This window comes from Sinocyclocheilus anshuiensis, unplaced genomic scaffold (assembly GCF_001515605.1).
Source record: "Sinocyclocheilus anshuiensis isolate Anshui unplaced genomic scaffold, SAMN03320099.WGS_v1.1 scaffold1155, whole genome shotgun sequence".
Lineage (NCBI taxonomy): Eukaryota > Metazoa > Chordata > Actinopteri > Cypriniformes > Cyprinidae > Sinocyclocheilus > Sinocyclocheilus anshuiensis.
This window is the reverse complement of record NW_015542398.1, coordinates 42,574-51,019: the sequence shown is the minus strand read 5'-3', so window position 1 is coordinate 51,019 and position 8,446 is coordinate 42,574. Positions and strand designations below refer to the sequence as shown.

The 8,446-nt window shown below is 36.6% G+C and overlaps 1 protein-coding gene across 1 annotated transcript in view; it reads left to right on the top strand.

The window, feature by feature from the left end:
- Positions 1-8,446, top strand: part of LOC107692879 (kin of IRRE-like protein 1) — a 36,533-nt gene that overhangs the window by 9,528 nt on the left and 18,559 nt on the right. The gene's annotated exons all lie outside the window — the stretch shown is intronic.

Here is an 8,446-nt window from a genome sequence, read left to right as displayed (position 1 = left end):
AAGGGGGAATGTTTTTTTTTTTGCGCTGTCTCTTTTTTTTTTAATAAATCTGTTACTATAGCAACCCTGGAAGCAGAGGCAGAGAGGGAAGGAGTTGGGGTGAAGTGGGGGAGTGTGAGAGACCTGGTAACCATAGCAACTCACAAAGGGACTGGAAGAAACTTACAGAAATATATGAGATATTATAGGTTGGGAGGGAGAGGAAGAGAAAAAAGAGAGCAAACGAGGTGAGAACCATCTCAGGGAGGGACAAGAGCTAAGTGCACGGAACAAAATACCTCAGCCAATCAGAAACTGACCCTCGTCACCATCGCCCAATCAGATGGCTGCTAGAACACAAAGCACCTTTCATGCACAAGACCGAGGACCGTAGTAAAACATGACAAACAGAGAATGAATGTGCATTGGATGATGCAGAAACCGCAATGCTCACCGAAAATGAATGAATAAATGTGCACACTTCACATGCACATGCATTAACATATTAAAATGATTTGATTGTTAGACAAAGCAATAAGAAAGAGAAGTATATGAAATATATTTAATATTTTTATTAACAGGTGAGTGTTTCACAAAGCACCAGGTTTTCCATCTAGTGTGTTTACTTCTCACCTCATCTTTGGCATGGTTTCGTGCATTTGACATTGGGCATTGACATGTTTAAACTGAACTTGGCAATTCAGTTCCCCCTAAAAACAAACTTAAATCCTGCGTGAAATAGCAAACGTGTTTCCTTTGTTCTGGTTCTGCTCATTGTTCTAGCAGGACTTTTAAATATATGATAATGCTGAAGTCAATAATCTTACAACATGAAGCACATAGAGGACAAATATTTAAAAATCTGAGCTTTTTACTAATGTCATCATAATCATCATTAAAAAAATAAAATAAATAATAATAATAATCAAAAACATAAGAAGGCCTATTTGAGTGATCAGTGACCCACTTTCAAAATTTCATAGAAATAGGATTTTTAGCATTAACATAATTTTTAACTTTCATAAATTCAGTTTTATAGTGTTACCTATTATTTTTTTATTTTATTTTTTTTTAACTAAAGAATAAACTAGCTGCTATTTGTCCTTTCTGTGTGACATTGACATTCCAGAATCTGAATAAAGGAAAAAGCTTTCATACAATGCTTGATGCATAAGTGGAAATTACATTTAATTCTTTACATTTAATTCTCAAGCTGCTCAAAGAATACAGATGTTTATTTGAATATGTTTGATATTTGTTTAAATATTTAATATATTAAAGAGTTTTCTCTAATTGTGTAGCTGGGTAAATAACTTTTTTTCTGTTGTTTTATTTAGGCAGAAACAGATTTGATGTCCAATTGGTTTGAGATGTCAGTATTGGATGGCATATGGTTTAGCTCAGAAGATAGACTGTTGGATAGTTGGGCGTCTCAAGTGATTTACAGTAAATGTAACCCTCCCACAACAGCTCGGGGTTAAGTTTGTAGCTCAAGGGCAGAAAAGATAGAGTAGGATTAATCACAGTGTTTGGGTCATCTCTATTTGTAACTGAACTTGCAACCTTTAAGGCGGTGGTCCAGATCCTTTGGCATTAGGCTGAAGGATTCCCAGAATGCTTCAGATGACAGTGAAGGATTACACGGCCCAAACTTCAACTTGTAAAATCGGTACATTGTTCTCACAACAACACTGACAATCATGGGAAGCCGAGGATTTTGTGCTGACAAAGTCAACAGCTGGTTTTGAGAGCAATTGCTGATGGTGCTCTATATCTGACATGTATCTCCTCTGTTCTTCTTCTGGCTGGCATTGCTAATACACTTACATTTGTGTATTTGGCAGACACTTATATCCAAAGCAACTTATATTGCATTCAAGGTATACATTTTGTCAGTTTAGGCCTTCCCTGGGAATCGAACCCATTCCTATTGAACTTACTGTACTGTTTGAGCTATAATGAGTCAAGATGTTCTAAGTTTAAGTAGCTACACTACTGACTATATTTTTCAGTACTATGACAGTATACATCCATCTATTCTCCAAACCATTTATCATCTGCAGGGTCGCGGACTTTCTAAGTAACAAGCAATTTTTTTATGTCCCGGTTGGAGGAGTTCTGTTATCACTCTAATATCGCACTCTTATCAGTCAATCAGATTCGAGGACCAGAAAGAACTGTTGTATATCTTGTATATATGTATAAAATGTTGTGTGTGTGTATATATATATATATAAAAGAGCCCTGCCTTTGTACTTTTGACTGAATTGTCTAGCAACTTTTATGATGGCTGTTGTTGTTGTTGTTATTCAATAAATAATATTTTATATACATAAGTGATTTTAGTGACATTATTCTGCCATTAGATGGCGACAAGAGACTGTTTTACGAGTCAGCAGTAAACCTTTTATATTGAAAGAGATTGAAACTGAAATTATTTTTACTTTTAATTACAGCTTGTAAGATGCAGCCATCAAATGCACTGAGCAGCGCTGTCATCAGAAATCATCCTTAACAGATGAAAGGATAGTACAACAAAGATAGCGCTTTCCTCAGTGGACTTTCAAAGTAATGTTTTATACTGAATTGTGTGTGTGTGTGTGTGTGTGTGTGTGTGTGTGTGTGTAGAGCTAAATAAATGTTTTATTTATTTATTTATGTATTATATGTATGTGGAGTTAAATAAATGTATTAATAATACATGTATTTATTTATTATTTTATTATTATTTTATTTTTAAATTTTATATTTCCCTGCATAGATCTTATTTTTATAGTAAAATATTTATTTAAAGGCTGATTTTTAATCAAAATGTTTTCAATAACATTATATATTATACACAATAGTTATTTATTTATTTATATAGAGAGAGATTAATAAATGAATTGTAATAACACTGAGCAGCGCTGTCATCAGAAATCATCCTTAACAGATGAAAGGATAGTACAACAAAGATAGCGCTTTCCTCAGTGGACTTTCAAAGTAATGTTTTATACTGAATATGAGATTGAGCTGAAGAATGGATGCTGTATCAGATGCCTGTAATCACACTCGCTCAGTCCATCTCTCTCATAATACTCTACTCCACATAATACATTGCTTTTAATACAGTAATACGATAAGCTTTCAATGAAGCAACTCAAAGTTCCTTCATTACTAGCTATAAAGTGACATTTTCAAATTAGTAATGGAGGCTTGGGCTCAGCTGTTAAACCATCTGTTAAACTATACATATCTAGGGCTACGTTCACACTGTCAGTTTTTGGGATTGACAAGCGCATTTACTTACAGGTGTGAGTCTCGAAATTTCCCGTTCACACAGCAGCTTACAGTAGCGTCTGTATGAACGTGCAATGGGAGTCAAGCCTGTATTCCTTACCAGTAACCATAGCAACAGTGACCAAAATAATATCAAAGATGGCAATGTACACAAAACTTAAAGTCTTATCACTTTCTGACATGATAAGAGTCCAATCGAGCCGCGAGTTCATCCGTCAAACCTTCATTAACCGACAGCAGCTTTTATGTTTGGGTGGAGAGCGGAGCATTTGAGTCGTGCGCAGAACACAAAACTGACGGGAGTGGATCCGGTGGAGAAGACTGGATCTAAAACTTTCAGATGACACACAGCACATTTCTCCGTCACTGTAAGTTACTGAAGCCACACATGAAAACACGCAACACACTGTAGACATGCGTGTGTGCAGCAGAGCGGCTCTCTCGCACTGTAAGACGTGACAGACAAGTCCGGTTCCATTCACACAACGTGGGATTTCTGAGAATGCGGTTGTGAGTCCTGAAAATTTACGGGTGTGAGTTTGGTTACAGAATGCGGTTGTCATGCCTGAAAATAACCATACTGTCTGAACGTAACCGTATTAAGGACTCAAATACAGGACTGACAACCGTATTCTGCTGTGTGAACGTGGCCTATGTGTTAAACTGTCAAACTGAGATTTGAATCCGTGGCGGAAGGAAGTAGTTCTGCACAAAAGAGGGTTTTTAAACCGTTGTTGTTTTTCTTATGTATTTACACACGTGCCGTCGAACTGTTGTATAAACGCAATATCACAATCGTAGATGCTCGTATATATAAATTTATATTCGTATTCATGCAAATCACTAATTGATTTTACCTAAATATGCATGTTTATTATAAATGTATTCCAGTACATAATATTTGATTTAATCTAATTAGCAGAAAGAGATTGTAGATTTAATCCTTTTATTTTTCAGATACACACAAACATGCTCTGTCTCTATGCAGTTTCTCAAGTTCACATGCAGCGCACGCACATGCACATGCACTCAATCACTGCTCTTTTCTATGCGCACACATACACACATTAGATTTGCAAATGGAAGCAGCTCTGCTTGAATGAGTGGGTGCACTGGAGAGCCAAGAGGAAGGGAACGAGAGAGAGAGAAGATAACGAGAGATGTGGTTTCCCTCTTCCTTAATGTGTCTTTTGTGTTTTTAGCCTGTATGTCTCTCTCAGGATACCCTCCTCTTTAGTTACCATGGTGACGGCATGCTCTCCCCCCCACCCCCCACCCCCGTCTACCTTCCTATCCCGCTTTCACACTGATTCGTTTCTCTGTTACCATGCCAGTGGTTCTCCCCATCATGATACCTGTTCATTCTTTCTTTGCGTTCAGAATCGCTTTGTATTTTCTGTGCCATTCTAAGCGGATCCATCTGTCTGTCATTGTGTTTGTCTATTTGTTGCTGGACTTAAAGGCTCATCGTTTGTCTGTTCTGCTTGTTTATCTGTCTGTCTCTCTGAATTCATTTGCTGATTCTCAATATCACTGATTCTCTCTAAACACCATCACTAGAGGCTGTCTGCACAGGGTGGGCAGCAAGCAGCACGCATGTAAAGAGATTTTTTGGGGTAATTTTTGCAGACGACAGTTGTTGCTATGGCGACAGAACTTTAGGATTTGGATGGAAGCGGTAGAGGGAAGAATGTGGGAGAATGGATGGAAACAGAGATAACTGGATATATGGAGAGAGAGAGAGAGAGAGAGAGAGAAGAGGGCGTGCTGGATTTTCGGGAGATGACCCTCTGCATGTTCTAGTTTTTCGGCGATGCACTGGCAAGCCGAATATGTCACACTGCTATACTGCAGCTGCTCTCTCTTTGTCATTCCAATATGTCCATTTGAATTTAGATTTTTAGGGGGAGGGGAAAAAGAATCTACACTACATCTACACTTCCAAAAAAATAAACAAGATTTTTATATATTCTGAAGAAAACATAAGTGGTCATTGCCTGTACTGGATCATGTTGTGGGTCGTTGTCAGGACGTTACTATCGGGTTGCTAAGGTGTTCTGAGTGGTTTTTAGGAAGTTGCTGTGCAGTTGCTAGTTTTTGCTAGAGTAGGTTACATTCTCAGAAAGAAAATGTTACAAAAGCTGTCAAACAGCTTTCAAACAGCACTAATATGTACACTAATAGGTACTAATATATACACTTTAGGGAAAAATATGTACCTTTAAGGTACTAATTTGTGCCATTTAGGGGTAAATAATGTACAAAAGTGTATCTTTTGAAAGTGTACTGTCATAGTGACAGCTTTTTGTACCATTTTTCTGAGAGTACCATTACAGCTTTTGTACCATTTTGTACCATTTTTTCTACTTACTGGTCCACAAAAAGCCCATTTTCAAACTGGGGGTTTGTGAGGGAACTACAAAGGGTTTGGGAGTTTGATGAGCAACTAATGATTCATTAAATCAATAATATATACAACAAAAATTTAAGGGGGGGTGCGCAATAAAATAAAAATGATCAAAACACTGACTTACTCAAAAAGATTACATATTTTATTTGTTTACCTGTTTTACATGTGATCATTAACCAACATCAGAGAACATCTGTTAAATTATTTAAATATTATATATAACTTAATATACATAAATCTCTGGGGTACTTCAAGTAAACATTTTAGGTCAAAAAGTTCAAAGTTTGGAAATCCATGCTTTATGATATTATTACCTTGCTTGGGTCCCTCCTTATTTATAATTCTATGCAAGTTTTATGACTCCTTTTATTGTCCACAAAAAACATAGGTCTTTCATAGTTTCACATATCTCATAGTTTCCTAGTTTCACCATTTATAGAATGGTGTTGCAATTATGTCTAATTTCACTTTTTTTTCCTGTCAATTAAGAAATGAAATTATGGCAACACTTTAGTTGAGGGACCCATTTCTATTCACGAACAGCTTGTAACACTCCAAAGAGAAAGGAAAACTTGAAATCGCATCATATGACCCCTTTAACTAGTTGCTCATTAGCATGCATATTACCAGCATACTGGCTGTTTGTTGGTACTTATAAAGCACATATTAATGCCTTATTCTGCAGTACAATATTTTAGATCCTTTAATCCTACCCCATACCTAAACTTAACAACTACCTAACTATTAATATGCAGCAAATTAGGGGTTTATTGAGCCAACATTTGTAGTTAATAGTTAATAGTGAGAACAAACTAAAGTGTGACCAAAATTATTTAAAAGGAATCTTTATATGATGAACTGTGGAAGGTTAAAAAAAAAGTCTGCATGTGCCCAGCAAATACTAAAACCTCACTGTAAAAACTGATGTAAATAAAACAAAAATGGTTGGAATATGTTTTACAAGAAAATACTATTTCATTTTTTTCTACTTACATTTCATGTTTAATTCAATGTGTTACTTGCTGTTTCTTTGTAATTGTTTGTGAAATTGTCTAGCAATTTTTTGAGTGCAGTATAAAAGATTTAAAATCTATTTTTAGCCTCAATTTCTGATGACATCCTCAGGGTTATGTTTCATTCCTCTTACTTATTCACCATCATACCTTAAGGTGACACGGCAAAGATTCTCTTTCATCTTGAAAAAAAAATCATATCTTTATATGAGTAAAAAATGTGTGAGAGAACCAGAGCCTAAATGAAAAATGACAGAAGAGAGCATACAGTATTCATGTTCTGTGTGTTTGTTGCACAGAGGTGATTGATGTTGAAAGCTAACGTTTTCTCCAATTTCTAATTAAGAGACAAAAACAGAAAAAAAGAGTGGAGGAGAAAGAGGTAAGAGACACAAGGTGAGATGAAAATCTTTTGGAACTGAGGAAGAGAAGGAAAGAAAAGAGACTGAGAGAGAAGAGGTAAAGGAAATGCCTCACATTCTTTCAGTGCCGAGAAAGAGAAAGTGTGTGTGTGAGTAAGATGATCGGATGGAAAAAGGAAATGGACAGTTGGGATGAGCGGGAGAAAGAGATGAGAGATAAATAAAGGAAGAAAGTTCACATACCAGAAAGAAAGATGAAAGTGGAAAATAGGAGCAGAGGAGCCATGCAGGAAATAAAAAGAAAGGAAAGAAAATATGATAGACGGGGTGCCCTCATGTGTCCTGCACCCCATGGAGATGACCTTTGACCTTTCTAACAGCCTGTTGACACAAAGAGGTCAGTGGGTCGAGGCCTCAAGAAACTAAACAAACACAGATTATGACCGCTATAGTCACAGCACACTCTTTATTTTCTCTTACTTATCAGCACTCATTACACTCTGCACTGCAACAGCTCAAAGTGGAGTAACAGCAGATTTTCATCATAATAAGTTTTTTAAGCGACTGCTTCATTAGTGGTATGTACATAAACACATATCTGAGAGGAGATGTAGATGTTTCCGTGGCATTTAATTTTAATTTATGCATTTAGCAGACGCTTTTATCCAAAGCGACTTACAGAGCATTCAGGCTATACATTTTTTTACCAGTATGTGTGTTCCCTGGGAATCGAACCCATGACCTTTTGCGCTGCTGACGCAATGCTCTAACACTGAGCCACAGGAACATATTCATTTAACATTAACATAGGCATTTCTCTAGGGTTAAATCTCTCTCTCATCCGCTCCTCTGAGCACCAGTTTACTTGGGATTCCTGGGACAGGAGGGATGTGTGAAATGAAACATTAATGAAATGAAAGGCGTTTGGTGAATCTTTTACGCCGTCCTAATGTTTCTGTGCCACTGCTAATGTCGAGGGTCACCAGGTCCCCCTAAGGCCCCATAGTACGCTGAGTGACATTTGAATGGTTTTGCAGAATGTCCCGAAGCATGTTACCCCTGTACACAACATGCCGCTGTTTACAGAAGAACATTTTGTGGTGTGTGTGTGTGTGTGTGTGTGTGTGTGTGCTCTTAGAGTACTCAGGGTTTTTTTTTTTTGTTGTTGCTTTTTTTAGTTTTTTTGGTGAATGAATGCTTGACATACACACGAATGTATCTCTATGGCTCATTCTGCAAAACAGAATAAGTCATAGAGATTTTTCCTTTTTCATTGTTAAAAGTTAAATTTTTTATTTAATATTTAATATTCTGTGTTAATAAATTGCATTGTGCCAGCTCATACTAAATTAGTATGTATTTTGGAAATAACCAGGCCCAGATGAAATTTAAAAAAAAATTCT